At 34.8% G+C, this 16,990-nt stretch overlaps 2 protein-coding genes across 10 annotated transcripts in view; one reads left to right on the top strand and one right to left on the bottom strand.

Annotated features, from left to right (window-relative positions):
• The window catches only part of LOC144365550 (uncharacterized), a 195,485-nt gene that overhangs the window by 32,363 nt on the left and 146,132 nt on the right, over window positions 1-16,990 (bottom strand). For 2 of the 9 annotated variants that reach the window (XR_013424098.1, XM_078017488.1), the window contains one exon: window positions 7,204-7,284. The exons of the other annotated variants lie outside the window; for them this stretch is intronic. The gene's annotated coding sequence lies outside the window, so the exon portion shown is untranslated. The remainder of the gene's footprint in view (window positions 1-7,203; window positions 7,285-16,990) is intronic. 9 annotated transcript variants of the gene reach the window in all.
• The window catches only part of Tank (TRAF family member associated NFKB activator), an 89,585-nt gene continuing 81,605 nt past the window's right edge, over window positions 9,011-16,990 (top strand). Inside the window, exon 1 of the mRNA XM_078017476.1 lies at window positions 9,011-9,149. The gene's annotated coding sequence lies outside the window, so the exon portion shown is untranslated. The remainder of the gene's footprint in view (window positions 9,150-16,990) is intronic.

The raw sequence follows: 16,990 nt of genomic DNA on the forward strand, positions 1-16,990 counted from the left end.
AATAGAGGTTTAATTTCATTTTATTGCATATAGATTTCTAGTTTTCCCAGCAACAGTTGTTGAAGAGGCTATCTTTTCTCCAATGTATGTTCTTGGCACCTTTGTCTAATATAACTGTAGTTATGTGGGTTATTCTCTGTGTCCTCTATTCTGTACTATTGGTCTACAAGTCTATTTTGGTGTCAATACAATGCTGTTTTTGTTACTATTGCTCTGTAGTATAGTTTAAGGTCTGGTACAGTGAGACCACCTGCTTCACTCTTCCTATTAAGGATTGCTTTACCTATTCTGAGTCTCTTATTTTTCCAGATGAATTTCATTAATTCTTTCTCTGTTTCTATGAGGAATGTCACATCAATGTTTAGCAGCACAATTCACAATAGCTAAACTGTGGAACCAATCTAGATGCTCATGGATTGATGAATAGATAAAGAAAATGTGGTATATGTACACAATGGAATACCATTCAGCATTAAAAGAGAATAAAATCATGGCATTTGCAGGTAAATAAATGGAGTTGGAGAATATAATGCTACATGAAATTAGCTAATCCCCAAAAAACAAATGCTAAATTTTTTCTCTGATATAAGGATGCTGATTCATAATGGGGTTGTTGGGAGGAGCATGAGAGGACTAGACAAACTCTAGATAGAGCAAAGGGGAAGGAGGGAAAGGGTGTGGGCATGGGGGTAGGAAAGATAGTGGAATGAGATGGACATCAAGTACATGTATAAAGACATACATGCAAAAACATATCTGAGAAAAGAAGGAAAAAGGAGCATTTGCTTTCTGCAATAATATTAGCACAAAAATAAGCCACATAAAAGATGTTGGAAGTCTTTATGTCTTCAGTCACAATACTTTGCGGCGCACATTGTATGCAAAGTCCCACACATAAAATGTTAGGAATGAGAATCATAATGCTAGTCTCACATGATTGTTGTAAATTTCATACTTAGGACCAGTGCTTGCCATGTATCAACTTCTCCATAAACACTGTTCATTAGGGTTCCTGTTGTATTCATGACTTCTTTTTCATTATATTGAGTATTATGACAAGAAGATTGCAGCTGCCTATAATAGAAAATGCAAGTGAACAAAGCCTGCCCTGCCCACTCATAGATAGTAGGTGAAACTAGCTTTCTAAACTGTACATAGACAATGATTGAAAGTAGATAGAGGCAGTATGGAGATTATGTAGACAAACAAAAAAAATCATCTAAATAACTTAATTTCCCTCCATTTCATTTTCCTGCAGAACTTGCAGGAATTCACCATATGATTTCAAGTCAGTGAAGAAAAATATAGCAAGGAATAAACAACAACAACAGCAATCCATTTATGTGGTTTCACCATGTGCTTAGGGTTTTAAATTCTTTACACATATTAATTCATTCAGTTCATAAAACTACCAAAGATTTAGGCAATTTAGTCAAGGGTAGACTCAGGATTTGAACTTTACACACTATGGTTCCTGCACCCGTGTACCTAAGATTTCTGCAAGACTGTCTCTCAACAAAGAGGTAATTTTTAATCCCTCTGACATGCTACAGAAAGTGACACAGAACTCAGATCTATGGCTTCATTTCCCCTCACTGATTAACATATAGCAACTGATGAAAAAAGTATTAACGAGAGCTGGGGTTGTGGCTCAGTGGTAGAGTACTTGCCTAGCATGTATGAGGCACTGGGTTCGATCCTTAGCATGACATAAAAATAAAATAAAGATATTGTAGCCACCAAAAATTTAAAAATAAATATTTTTAAAAGATTAATGATTAAATAAATGACATTGAAAAGAGGTATTCCTAGAAAGTTTTTTTTCCCATTTGAACAATATTTTAAAATCTGAAATTCAATGACAAGAGAGACAAAGCACCAAGGACTTTCACCAACAGAATAATTAGAAAACATTCTCCAGTCACATCCCACTCAGCTTTTAAACCTTAACAATGTCTTTCAATTTTAAAGCCAGAGATGACCAAGTGCTTTGGAACTAGAGTCTTTCATGCCACTGGAAATCTGTGAACACTATAGTCAACTGTTTGATATTGAAGAAATCTCAATTTCCTTCTTTTCAAAGTAAAAGAATTCAACCCAGTTATCTACAGAATAGCATGCCCCATACAAAATTGCTCCTACACATCTAACACTATCTCAATTTTTCCCCCTTAACCAATAGCTTCTGGTTTTACTTGGAACCCATGTTTATTGAATCTCCCATTGTGGATCTGGCATCCTGTTAAATATGATCAAATTAAAAGGGAACTTAACTGGTGAACCAAGAAATAAATAACACACAAAGAACCTTGAAATCACTCTGCAAGCCTCAGCTAGTTAATCCTCTCAACATCCCCATGGAGTCAAGCTAAACAATTTTCAAAGGTCAGATCTCATTGAGAGTCTGACTTATTTTATTAAAGTCATAGAAAAACCCTGAGTTCATGGATTATCCTTTCTGTCTCTTCCACTTTTCTCTTTTCCTAATTTCTGCCTCACTATCACTGTGCCCTAGAGGTTACAGGAGGGCTAATGTATTTTTTTTATCTCCCCATTTATGGAGAATTACAAGTATGAACTATTAATCCTGCTAATATTAGAAATTGTATCCATACTAAATCACTATGCTGTGTGTGCTCACATAGAAAATTATTGATGACCTTAGAAATCTCACAGCAATTTCAATTTTATGAATTTATAAATCCAAAAGAAATATATTTCAGGTAACACAGATTTTTTTTCTATCTTTCATAAGTGCTGAAACTCTGTAAAGGGAGTTCAGTAATTTCTATTTCACCCTTATATCTAAATGACTTTCCTAGGTTTCTCAGTTTAGAATGAAAATGCCTATGAGACATATTATTTTGGTTGGTGGTTCTCATTAACATTAGACAGGAGAAATCTCAGTATATAGATCAAAATAAAGGGGCTATTTGGCAATAAACTGAAGGTATTGCTATCTTGGCCACTAAAAGAGAAAAGAATTTGTAATGCCTGAAACAGACCATTCTATCGTGAGATGTCTCATTCCCTGATGAAATTCTGTCAACTTAGAGAATATTTTTAAATATTTATTTTTTTTAGTTTTAGGTGGACATAATATCTTTACTTTGTTTTTATGTGGTGCTGAGAATCAAACCCAGTGCCTCATGCATGTTAGGCAAGCATGCTACCACTTGAGCCACATCCTCAGCCCCAACTTAGAGAATTTTTATGGAAATTTAGATAGTTCACTTTTTTTATAGAAAGTATTGCTGAGGGCCATTACCAAGTTGGAATGACGCATCGAAATTTCCTTGCCAAGCGTACCCCATGCTGCTTAGAGGACATTCGATGGGACATTGCATGCATGCTTTAATAAGGTGACCTTGCTCAAGGACCAAGGCGGATCCGGGTTTAGAGCTGATCAGGTTTGAGGAAGTAACCGGCTCCTTGAGTTTAAGGCGTTGCCAGTTTAAGATAATGGGTTTTAGGGAAGTTGGAGATTGAAGATTATTGCTGGGATTAGGGTGTTCCTGCTGCTTGTTCCCGTTGAGTTCTCGTGAGATTAAAATGGGATTTGGAGATAGCCTCGTGGAGTAGGTGAATTGTGCGGGAGACGGCAGAACTCGATTGCCCCTGGACCTGTGTGGAGGCTGTGTGAGAGCAGGAATAAAGAATTGCTGTTTGAACCTACAAAGGTGTGTGGTGGCTCGTGATTCTGGTGCCAAGCCGAGACCTTGGCAAAGTATCACGGATTTTTTAATAAGACTTGCTGAGCTATACATAATAGACTAGAAAGGAAAAGATTGAAGTATGAGTAAACCTGCAGAAACAAAATGTGCACTGTCGTCTTCCTTAACAAACAGGAAGAAATCTGCTCCAAGGCTGTCATATTTTCCAAAATTGACACTTGATCAGAGGCAGCAGGTCCAATCTACTTCTCCAGTTTTCAATGAGCACCTCTTCAGCATCCCACTCCTTCTCCCTTATCATCCCCTTGCTGTCTCCAGTTGTTCTATAGTGGTATATCCTCAGTTAATTAATTTCTTGTCAGACTGGAAGCATCTAAAACTGTGCATACGAAGTAATCAAAATAGTAAAGAAAATATTTGAACTTCCTATCAACTCCCCTAAAATTCTATGCTATCAGTGAATGAGACCCTGCACTCAAATGCACAATAATAGTAAACATCCCAGATGCACTGTAGTAAAGTTGTAAAGAGCGTGAATCTTGCTGGGCACAGAAGCCACGCCTATAATCCCAGTTGCTCTGGAGGCTGAGACAGGAGGATAGCGAGTTCAAAGCCAGCCTCAGCAAAAGCAAGGCTTTAAGCAACTCAGTGAGACCCATCTCTAAATAAAATACAAAATAGGGCTGGGGATGTAGCTCAGTGGTCGAGTGTCCCAGAGTTCAATCCCCAGTACCCTCACCAGAAAAAAAGAACATGAATCTTGGAGACAGATGCCAGGGCGTTTTATATCCATAAAAGAGCTCTACCATTAATATGGTATTTACAAAGATTAAATGAAGTAATACATGTAAAATACTTAGAATTGTGCCAGGAGACAATTGTTTCTCTGCCCACACAGCACCGTTTACTCTGTTAATCAATGAGCAGAATAACATATTGTTTGGCTGTGTCTTTTCCTTAAGATTGTGAGCTCTTCAAGGAAAGCAAAGTATTTTAATAACCCCTGTACCTTACACATAATAGATAATAAAGTTGTACTAAACAAATAATAGTACCTATGCTATACAGGCATTAGTCATTGCTACCTCATCTGAGACTTTGTCTTTCAAAGTTCCCAAACAATGATCATTCATCATATTTGTCCTACACTCCAGGAAGAGGAAACTCATTACTTCCCAAGGTGATATATCTCATCTTCTAGATGAGATAGAATTTGGTGCATTCTATAATGAATCAAAATTTGTCTTCCTTATTGTTCCTGCTTGCTGGTCTGAGGCTTACCTTGAAGCTATAAAAAATGCAATTGATATCTGAATACAGTTATTTCATTCCAATTGGTCTAAGCTAAATATTCTCTATTCCTGGAGAGACATACATACAACATGGATGAGTATTTACTAATAACTGACTTCTCTGTGATTTCTTTTTAATGCTTTTTTAGTTGTCAATAACCTTTATTTTATTTATATGTGGTGCTGAGAATCCAACCCAGCGCCTCACACATGCTAGGCAAGTGTTCTACCACTGAGCCACAACCCCAGCCCTTTGTCTATGGTTTTAAATAATGGTATCCAGAAAAGATGGATCAGAAAACAAGAGTAGTGCTTCCCTCATTCTAGAGGGAATTCTAAGGTACCGTTGGTTTGAAGATTTCTTTTTTTAGCATACCCATATTACTGCCTCAAGCAAAATGCAAGTTAATTTTATATGACTGCTACTAAATTGAATCTCATCAACCTATTCTGGGCTCTCAAATTATTTTCTGGTTTTTGTTTGTTTGTGGGATAGTGGTAGGGAGGGGAGAAGAAGTAACTAGACAACTTTATAAGTATCTCCATTAAATTCCATGTTGGCATCAGCCAATTATTTGAGTTTGTCAAAATATTTTTGGAAAATAAATAAATAAATAAAAAATATTTTTGGATTTTGATTCCACCAACCTTTGTTTCACCGTTTATCACAAAGTGTCCTTTTTCCTTTTGATTACCAAAAACACATAGTTGTCATATAATGAGGAGGACAGAGTGCTGGGGAATCCAGTATTCAACTGTGATTCTATTCTCAAAAGTAAAAGACTTAAGGTACTTCTTAATTGTTCAGGCTCTCTGTGTATCTCATAGATTTTGATTTATTTTTTAAGAATAGATGCTGAGGACCTTAAAATGGTGTGTATTATCAAGAATATAAATAATCATCTGCAATATTTAAAAGCAAGTTGAGGGGCTGGAGTTGTGGCTCAGCGATAGGGCACTCGCCTCACATGTGTGAGGCCCCTGGGTTTGAACTTCAGCACCACATAAAAAAATAAATAAACAAAATAAAGATATTGTATTCAACTACAATTTAAAAAAAAAGAAGAAATGTGTTTCTTTAAAAAATGCAAATTGAGATTTTTAGAAAAAAATTTACTTATAAAATTATGGAAACAAGAAAAAAAGCCATATATTCAGGCTTTAAAAATCAGAATTAATTCATTAAGAATATAGAAAAGGGTGTAAAATAAATTTTTAATTCTTGATCCTTTTGCTTATTCAGTTCCTGGGTATCTCTGCATGGGTAGTTCCAGCCCTGAGTACTGTTTCTACGCCCACACAGCATCTTTCTCTGTTCATGAATGAGCAGAGTAAAATGTTGTTTGGCTGTGTCTTTTCCTTAAGATTTTAAGCTCTTCAAGGAAAACAAAGTATTTTAATAACTCCTGCACCCTACACTTAATAGGTAATGAAGTTTTATTAAACAAATAATAGAACAAGAATACCAGCTGCATCTGCCTACAAATATAAGACCAACTATTATGTTAGGCTACATGAGGAATAGAGATTCCCCTACTCTGCCTTCTTCTTTTCTTCCATTAAGTGGGGACACCTTTAATTCTATAACTAAAAGACAAAATGCAAGTATCCCCACTAAGGAAGCAATACTGTGGCATAAATTTGCATTAAATCACTAATTAGTAATATCAGCTACTCTTCCCAGGGCACAGTTTATATAGGCTGGGAAGTAGTAGAAAAAAGAGTATCCATCATTTCTGCTGATCCCAACCCTCAATTTAGAATGGATCTTACATCTTAGGGTCAGCCCTACTGTGGTCTTGGGCCAATAAAAAGCAGCCTACCAGCAAATAAAGCCCAGAAAATTTTGCAGCTTCCACTTATATCATGCGTGAATCATGGATGCATCCTGTGGGTGCACATTTTTGCTCATCTGAACCAAGTTTCTCAAACACACACCCCATATAGCCTAACGGCCTAACTAACTCACATCATGGCTAGAGGCATAGACATCATTGCACCAATGTCAGCAATTAAGAGACAGGGCTTCCTTGCCCCTCCAGTCTGCTATGGAGGATTCTTCTTAGGAGGCCTTCCACCTGAGAACCTTCTTGCCTCTTAGCAGTGCTATCCTCATTCTTTTATTAGCAACCCCCTTGGCCATTCATCACTGCCTGAATGGGAACCTGACTTTTTGCCTTCCAGCCTCCAGCTTGGGCTTGGCACCCTTTATCCCCCTCTTGCCCTGGTCACTTTACCATTCCTTTGGCACCATTGCTCCTTCCTCTCCTCTAGGAATTTCTGCATTTCTGTCAGCTCTGGCCACATGGTTTGTGACTCTGAAAGGAAATAAAAAGTAGAGTAGGGAGCAGGGAGTCGGAAAGGGAACCCATAGGAATAACAAAGATAAACATTTCCAACTGCCTTACATTCTTTGCTTAGAGGCGGAACTGGTCAGTGACATAGGTTTTATATTTTATGCACTCTGACAGAATTCCTTCAAAAAGCATCTCTAACTTTAGCTTCTTTGTCATGGCTTCGGGAGGCTCTCTCAAGCAATGCCCCAGGAGGCTGAGGCCAACATCCCCAGGAACAGCTAGCCTTATGGGAGCCTGAGTGTCTGCCAAGTCCAATTGCCAAGGCAAATAGCACAGGGAGGGGGCTCAGGATGAACAGATCAAAGAAAGGGGCATTTCCCATTTAAGACAGGAATACTGCTTTAAAAAAAAAAATGGTGTTTTTAAAATCTTGCTCATTCAAAAACGTAAACGCTTGAGACTTAAATTTTCCCTCTCATCAGGCCATCTCACTTTTTTGTTTTGTTTTGCAATATTTACAGCAATAGCTGGTTTTATTTTTTATTGTACCTGAGAACATTTAACATTTAGTATTTTATCAGTAAAATAGCTATAAAGCATGAAGTGCTAAAGGACATTATGCTTAATTAAATATTCAATGAGCAAATGAAACATTTTATATCACAACATTACTCAGCATTTTAGATACTTTCAAAATTATTCTTCCAAAATACTTCCATCATAATTAACAATATCTCAGATTTAGTTAACATGTCATCAAAGAGAGGACAGTGTTTTAAAATAGAAAAGAAACTAGACTAAGAATCAGAAGTTGTAAATTCTAGTCCTTTTACTAACTGGAACTGTGGATGAGGCCTCCTCAGACTTTATCTGGACCAGGCAGGGGTTGAACTGGAAACTACTCAATTGCTTGTCTTTTTCCAGTTCAATAACTTGATAAACTGAGAATGTCATACAGTAAAAAACAAAATTATAATTCCATTCAAAAGACTTCAATTTTAATCTGAGTGTTGCCTCTAACATCCTTTGTGACACTGAGCATTTACCCTCTTTTGTTTCCTGTCTGTCATGAAAAGGAAAAGGAATAGATGTGTCTATAAACATTTCCAGCTCTAAAATTTTTACAACAGAAAAATGATTGTGGGGCATATGTCACCTTCCATTTGCATGTAAAACCTGTTGCTCTGCTCCAAGTAGCCTGAGAAAATATACACTTTGGTAAAGCATTTCCCTAGTATGCTAGAACATGCATTCTCCTACATGAAGAGTGAACCTGAGTTCTCAAAGCAGAAAAGCTGCCTGCAGAGCCTTCTTTGCTTCTCCCTTCTTCTGAGTACTTGATCTCAGGCTGTGGAATCCAGCAGAAGCCTTATTTTATTAGGCTTATTCAATATAAGAAACAAAAACAACTATATTTAAATTTAGTCTTTACTTTTTGCTTATAAACATAGTGTTCAAATTCTTAAAGGCAAAAAAAAAGGCAATTATCAAATAAACTTACAATTCCTTACCTGAAAATGTGATTTATCAAAAATATTTTTTGTTTACAATTTCTAGCTCTTTGTTAAAATATCGTAACTATTCAGGTAAAGGGTCTTTGCTTCAAAAGGAAGTCAGAGTTACAGTCACGAGTGGCTTACAGAATATTTTCTGGTAGTTTTGCTTCATTTCAATATCTTGCCACGATTGGCTGTTGATAGTTACAAATAAGGAAGTCTTCAAGTCAGGGGATTTCTCAGTGGAAGTTCCCAGTTCAACAACGGGAGAGCTCAGGACAGTTTAAGTTGCGTTGGTAAATCCTGTGCAAACAGCTTCCACAATGTGTAACTGCCTACATCTTTAAAGAGAAATACGCTGTGATGGAAGATTTGTAACCTGGAGAAGAGGTAACCAAATTTTATTAGTTTCTATCAATTCTCAACCTTGCAAGGTGGCCTGAATGTCTTCTTATGTATTGCAAATTTATTCCACTCCTGTACTTGCTGAGAAATGATTATGACTCAAAATGCCTTTGTATTCATTGTCACAGTTGGAAATTTAGCCTTTAAAAAGCCAAAACTAAAGGAAAACTTAAAATACTGCCATCTTTTTTTTTCCAACTTCAAGATGGAATTTATTATGCCTCTAACTGAAATGAGTTTTTAAAATTTACATCTGGAATAAAAGCCTTCTTCAATGAGTGATTTTTTAAAACATAATGGAAGACTGAAAGTTGTTGGACTGTATATAGCTTGCTCGTTTGAAAAGTAAATTAATATTGGATGGATTTATACTTTCTTTGGGTTATTATTTTAAAAAATTGACTCGAGCCTGATCCAACATATCTATTCAAATATCAACTCATTTAGCACTTTTCTATTTTGTAAGAATCACAAGATAATGAATATTTCATTATACTAAAGTATTAACCTTATATACAACCTACAATGCCTATTTTAGAATATTCAAACTTACTAGAATTACAATAATCTAGTCTTATTCTGGCCTTTTTATTTTCGTAATAAAAATGAATATTAAAGATTGTGTTATTGAGTGCCTGCGGGGAAGAAAATAGTCATAATAGCTCTTAAGTGACAGTCAGAGAGCACTTAAATATATATTCATATCACTTCTATTTCAATGAATTTCTATTACAACTGCCCTGCCTTCTTATAATATTAAAATACTATTTAAGGGACGACTTACCCAAGTATAAGATGATGGAGAAAAAGGAAAGTTACTTTACCCGGTCACAGAATAGTCACATCATTGCTAGCAGCTGTCTCCCTTTACTCTCCTCTCACTTCCACCCCATCTCCTCACCCCTCCAGGGTGCACTTCCATATGTGCACAGGTGGACACACTGTCTACCTCTGAGATGACATGGAGTTGTATGCCCATCCCTACCTGTCTGAGATTCCTGCCTAACAGTAATTGGGGCCCTAGAGCAATGTCCAGTTATTTCTCTTAAATACTTGTGCTCATGAAAGAGATGGCAAACTGGATGATTCAAAGTGAATCTGTTAAATTCCCCTGAAACAAAGTTCTGGTTGGAATTTTATTAAACTTGTCCACTAACTTGAGGAAAATGATCTTTCCTATAGTAGAGGACCCTCCTGTCTGTGAATATTCTGTCTTTCCATGTGTTAAGGCCTCAGCAAACATTAGGGTTCCTCGTTTATTGTAAAACATATTCCAATATATTTTGTTTCGTCTTCTTATGTGGGTAGTAGGAGTGTTTTCTTGAAAAGGATATTCTTTCCACTCTATTTCCTAACTAATTACTGCTAACATCTTGATTTCACAATTTAATCTTTCATCCACCATGTTATTGCTCTCTTATTTTTTCTAAATTAAGTCATTCACATGCGATGTTAAAATAGATTAGAAATACATAAATACATCTCCTTCCCTTTTTCTCCTCACCATATTGGCCAGAATTTCTGGAAGGGTGCTTAATAACAGAGAAGAGAGCTGTCAACCTTGTCTAGTTCCTGATCTCAGTGGGAATTTCCCTTCGTGGTTAACATTAAGAATGACGTTGGCTGTTGGTTTGAAATAAACACATTTGTCATACAAAACAAATAACTATCAAATATCCTAGTTAATTAAGGGTGTATTTTTAAAAGAAAATGATATTTTTTGCTAAAGTATATTTGATGTCTTTCTGGAATCATTATACAACTGTATATTTTTTCTACTTCAAACTAAATAGTGTTCTGCTGTGACACAAAACAGTAATTGCATTTTTAAAAATTCTATGTTACCCAAAATCATATTATTAGATTGCTCATGTAATAAAGGTAGATTTATAGCTACAAGCTGTATTTTATTATTGCTTTGATTAAAATAATAAATTAACCAAAACCAAACCTACATATTTCCTCTTTTTCTCTTCAATCCACATGCTTAGACGCCTCTCCTCTATTATTTTGGCTTCACAATTCAGTTCACAACTCAAGCTAACAGAAAAGAATGAAAACAATGTGGCATAAGCCAAGGAACCCTATCCAAGCAGAGTAACCAGATACATTAAAAAAACAGCTGTTCCTCTGCTTTGTGAAAACAGTTTTCTTATTATTATTACAATGTTAGTTACAGACCACAATTCAGTTATCACTAATAATGGTATACAAAATGTATGTCAAATTGATTAATCTTATATCATATTAAGAAAACATGTACTTAAAAAAGAAATGTTTATATTTCACTGAGAATTTTTGCATTTATATTCATGTTAAGTTAATCTATATATTTACTTCTGGAACCTGTCATTGATGGGTTTCTGTGTTAATATTAGGCTAACTTTATAAATTAAAATGATAAAACTGCCAAAATGTTTTTTTTTAAAGTTTAATGAAAGTTATCTGTTTCTTGAAATGTTTAAAGGACAAATCCATAACACTGCTTAGCCTTGACCCCATTTTGGAGGGGAATTTCCAGTGTCTTCTATTTTTATTGATCTGTTCAAGTTTTATGCTACTTTTCACACAGTTTAATTGTTCATTTTTACTTTGAAATTATTCTATCAAATTTTTGAAATGTATTGGCATACATGGTATTGTCTTGTACTTTTTTTTAATCATCTCCATAACTATATGGATAACCTTTGTTATTGCTCATTTTGTTCTTTAATGGTGATTCCCCTCCCACTTCACCCCCCACAATTTGACATGTCACAAAGTAAATCTCTTGGGTGTATCACTCTTAAAGTTGGCTGATGTTTAAAGAATTCATTTTTTAAATTTTTTATTAATATTTTTAATACCTTTTCGGACTAATTTACTTTTTACACTTCTCAGTTGGTGGGTTGAATATTTATTTACTTTTAATGCTTTTTATTTAAGGCTAGGAAATGTTTAGGACCATTTTAATTAAATCTTATAACTTTTGATATGTCATTCTTACATTATCATTTTACATTTTTGGTTTTAAAGGGCTTGGGAGGTTACTGTTAGTTTGCTTTGTTTTTGTTTGTTTGTTTGTTCATTTTAGGTGCTCAGGTTTGAGCCCAAGGCCTTGCACAGGCTAAGCATGCATTGTACCACTCAACTACACCCCAACCTCTATTTGATATTTTTTAATTGAAGTTTTATTTTCTCTTTGACCAAAAAGTTATTTAGGGGGCTGTGATGTAACTCAGTGGTAACGCCCTTGATAGCATGAATGAGGGCCTGTCTGATCCCTAGTACCACCAAAAAAAAAAAAAAAAGGAAGAATTTAGGACAATGAAGGCTGGTTTTTGTTTTTGTTTTTTATTAATAGCTTTTACTTTTCCAAATAGCTTTAGATTTAGAGAAAAATTAATACTCATGAGAGTTTCCATATATCACCATAATCTCTCCCATAACTCATAGCATCCCTTATTATTAATATCTGCACTAGTTTAGCATATTTGTTATAATTAATCCAAAACTTTTAGTTTTGTTGATTGTTTTTGCTTTTCTTTATTTTGTTTATCTCTGCTCTATTCTTTAACAGTTCCTTTTCCTACTAACTTGATTTGGTATGCTCTTCTTTTTCTTGTTCCTTGAGGTATAAAGTTAGGTTATTAAGGTCAGATCTTTCTTCTTTTTAATGTAAACATATAATATTATCAGTTTCTCTCTGAGCACTGCTTTCACTAAATCCCATAAATTTTAGTATGTTGCAATTTTGTTTTCATTCATCCTAACCAAATGTAATTTCCACTGTAACTCCTTCTTTGATCCATTTTTAAAGAATGTGTTGTTTGCTGGGGATGGCACACACGAGTAAGGCAGGAGGATCTTGAGTTCAAAGCCAGCCTCAGCAACATAGCAAGGTGCTAAGCAACTTGAGTGAGACCCTGTCTCTAATAAAATACAAAAAAGGACTGAGGATGTTGCTCAGTGGTTGAGTGACCCTGGGTTCAATCCCAGGTACAAAAAAAGGATAGGTTCTTTAATTTTCACAAATTTATAAATGTTCCAGTTTTCCTTGAGTTATTGATTCAAGCTTCATTCCATTTTGATTGAGGAAAATACTTGTATGATTTCAACCTTTTAAAATATATTAAAAATTGTGACTTAAACTTTGTTTTCTCCTGGAGAAGATTCATATCCACTTGATATTGGTTTGCACTCTGCTTTAGTTTGATGGAGTGCTGTGTTTATGTCTATCATGTCTACTTGGGTTACAGTATTGCTCAAGTTGTTTCTTTTTCTTTTTCTTTCTTTCTTTTTTTTTTTGTTTTTCTATCCATTGTTAAATGTTGTATAATGAAATTTCCAATGATTATTCTAGTACTGTCCATTCTGTCAGTGTCTGATTACATATTTTAAGGAACTGTAGTTTGGTGGGTAGTATAATTGTTATATTTCCCTGACAAATGACCCCTTTGTGTGTGTGTGTGTGTGTGTGTGTGTGTGTGTGTGTGTGTGTATTTTTTTCTTATTTGTGTCCTGAAACAGTGTTTGACTTAAAGTCTAATTTTAGGATAGCCATCCATCTCTCTTTTGGTAAATATTTGCATGTAAAAACTTCTTTTTCATCTTTTACTTTCATCACTTTGTGTCTTTGATTCTAAAGTAAGTCTCTTCTAAATAGAATATATAGTTTGATTCATTTAATTATGGTGTATTATTCATTTTGACAATCTCTACCTTTTGATTAAAGAAGTAAATCTATCTATACTTATAGTAATTACTAATAAGGAAGGACTTACTTTTGCCATTTTGATGTTTGATTTCAGTACCACTTTTCTTTCTTCCTTTTTTATTTCATACAAAGTAAAGTTATTGAGGCTTCATGATAGACTAATAGTAATGACATTTAATGAAACAAATCCAATGAATATAACTATCTACAAACATTAAACTTTTCACAAAACATGTCATAACCATAAGGTTATGGCTTATAATCATTCACAGTAATCCGACTGCCTTTGCATTTGACAATAACATCCTCATACAAGTGAATTTGTTCATGATTAGCAAAATTACAAAATGAATCAAGGTCACTTAATCAAGAGTCACAAGAACAAAAAAAATATCTAGCATTGCAGGACTAAGCAAGAGGTTGCAGCTGACCAGACATGATAATATTTGTCTAATTTTATTTAACAATTTGCTACAACAAATAAAATAAGTATCTCCTTTTGAGTTACTAGAAATAAAAACAACATTGGTAGTAGTAACATAACTCACAATTCTGTAAGAATCTTCCTATAGTGCCATGTTTTGAGCTGCATGTCTGTCCTTGCTACTGCTTGGTGAGCATGAACACTTATAGGTGTTCATCTTCTCCATGAGAAGCTCCTTCATACTAACTGAATAATCCTTGTAAATCTGGTGACCCAGTCACCATCTCTGTAACTAGCAAAAGCTTCTGCATGCTCTTATACCATTTTTCTATTCCTCACTTCCTCCATTACCACCTTCTTTTGCATTTAATTCCTTGGAGTGTACAGTTTTATTTCCTCTTCATTTTTTTCTTGGATATTTTCAAAAGATATTTGCTTTGGTACTTGGTCACCACAGGGATTAAGATTAATGGAATAAATTTACGACAATCTAAACTGAATTGATACCAGCTTGGTTTTAGTAACATTCAAAACTCTATCCTAGTTTAATTCCTCCCTAATGTGTAGTCACAAATTATGTATTATATGCTCATTCCTATAGATTTATAACTATTATTTAGACATTTGTTTTCTTAAGTCTTGTAGGAAATAAAAAGAATAGCAAAAAAATACAATCATGCTGACATTTATATTACCTATGTAGTTACCCTTATTAAAGTTCTTTATTTCTTAATACAGTTTCAAACTATTTCCTAGTGCTCCCCCCCCCTTTTTTTAGCTTTAAGGACCCTCTTTGTCATTCTCTAAGTAAGTCTATTAACAACAAACTCCCTCTGCTTTTGTTCAATGTCAACATTTTTAAATTTCTCCTTCATTTTTTGAAGGATAATTTTTATTGATCCAGAATTCTTGGTTGACACTTTTTTCTCCAGCACTTTAAATATGTCATCCCACTTTCTTCTAGTTTCCATATTTTCAAAGACAATTTGACTGTTAATCTTATTGAGGACCCACTGTGCACAAATGTGTCACTTTTATCTTGCTAATTTCACAATTCTTTGTCTTGACAGATCATAGTATTTCTCCATGTGGATCCCTTTGAGTGGATCCTATTTGGAGTTTTTTGAGCTCCTTAAATGTGCAGATTCAGTTTTTTAACTAATTGGAAGTTTTTTATCCGTTTCTTAAATATTTGTTCCTGTTCCTTCTTACTTCTTCAAAAATTCCATAATGCCTATGTTGGAAAAGTTGATGGTATCTCACAAGTCTACTGGGTTATGTTCACTTCTCTTATCTCTTTTTTTCTACTTCTCCAATGGGATAATTTCATTTGTCACTTCTTCACATTCTCTGCTTTTTTTACTGCCTGATCAAATTCTGCTATTGGACCTCTCTAATGAATTTTTTGTTTGTTATTCTCCTCTCTAGGTCCAGAATTTCTATTCTGTTCTTTTTTATAATTCCTACCTCTAATATTCTCATTTTATTCATAAATCATGTTCCTGATTTCCTTTAGTTCTTTGTCCATGGGTTTTCTTTCGTTCTTTGAACATTCTTACAATAATTGATTGAAAGTCTTTTTCTAGTAACTTCACTATCTGAGCTTTCTCCATGTAAACTTTGAAAGACATTTTAATTGATTAATCATGATTACCCATTAAATTTTAAAAATCAATTGTATACAAAACAACCTGTAAGTTATAGAAATTACTGATATTAGCCAATATAGTTTAAGTTCCTCCTATAAGTCAAACCCTGTTCATATATTATTTCATTGTCCAAATACAACTTTTGAGGCAAAGTATTATTATTCCCTGTATTTGACAGATGACAGCAATGAGGTACAGAGTTAGTAAAGTCATATGGTTAGTGAATGACAATCCAACATACAAATGAGGCAATTTCTACAGAAACCTTACTCATAAGGCATGTTTTAGCCTCTCTCATCTTAAGTTTCCTCTTGTGAAGGCAACGACCACCCAGGCCACTGCTTAGTGGCTGTAAGTTTTTTTAAAATCAGTGGTAAAATTCATCCTAACTTCAGAAACATCCAAATGTGTATCTTGGAATTTTAAGTATAATGCATATCATAAAGGAGATGCAACACAGTGAAATAGGATCCCATTTCTGAACCCACTGTCCTAAGCTACAAGGGAAATCAAGAGAAACCTTACACAGAACTAGACTTTTCAGCAGAGGTCTCAACAAACCAGGCAAAATGTGAGGAAAACATCTTAAAAACTGAGGAAATCACATTTACAAACATATGAAAAGGACAAAAGAGGGAACATTCAAGGTTTCAAAAGAGGTTCAAAATCTCTAGGAGGAAGAGGCAAAATATGAATCTAGAGATGTGGGAATAAGGCTCATTTCAGGCTCAGAATTTGGATATCATACAAAGGTAATGGGAAAGATTTTTAAACGACACAGGGACATAATAACATTAAAAATGCAAGAAAAGGATGCTGGGGGTATTGTTCAGTGGTGGAGTATTAATCTAACATGTGCCACACCTTGGGTTCCATCCCCAGCCTGGCCAAAAGAAAAACAGATAAGATACAATGTGAGAACAGTTAGGAGGCCAGTTCAAAAATTAGGAATTGATGGAAACTTGAACAAGGGGTGGCAATGGAGACAGAGCAGTAATAGAGACAAATTGTGACAACAGAGATCTAAGTATGCATGCAAGAAATATTGCAGAGGAGT

This window comes from Ictidomys tridecemlineatus, chromosome 7 (assembly GCF_052094955.1).
Source record: "Ictidomys tridecemlineatus isolate mIctTri1 chromosome 7, mIctTri1.hap1, whole genome shotgun sequence".
Taxonomy (NCBI): domain Eukaryota; kingdom Metazoa; phylum Chordata; class Mammalia; order Rodentia; family Sciuridae; genus Ictidomys; species Ictidomys tridecemlineatus.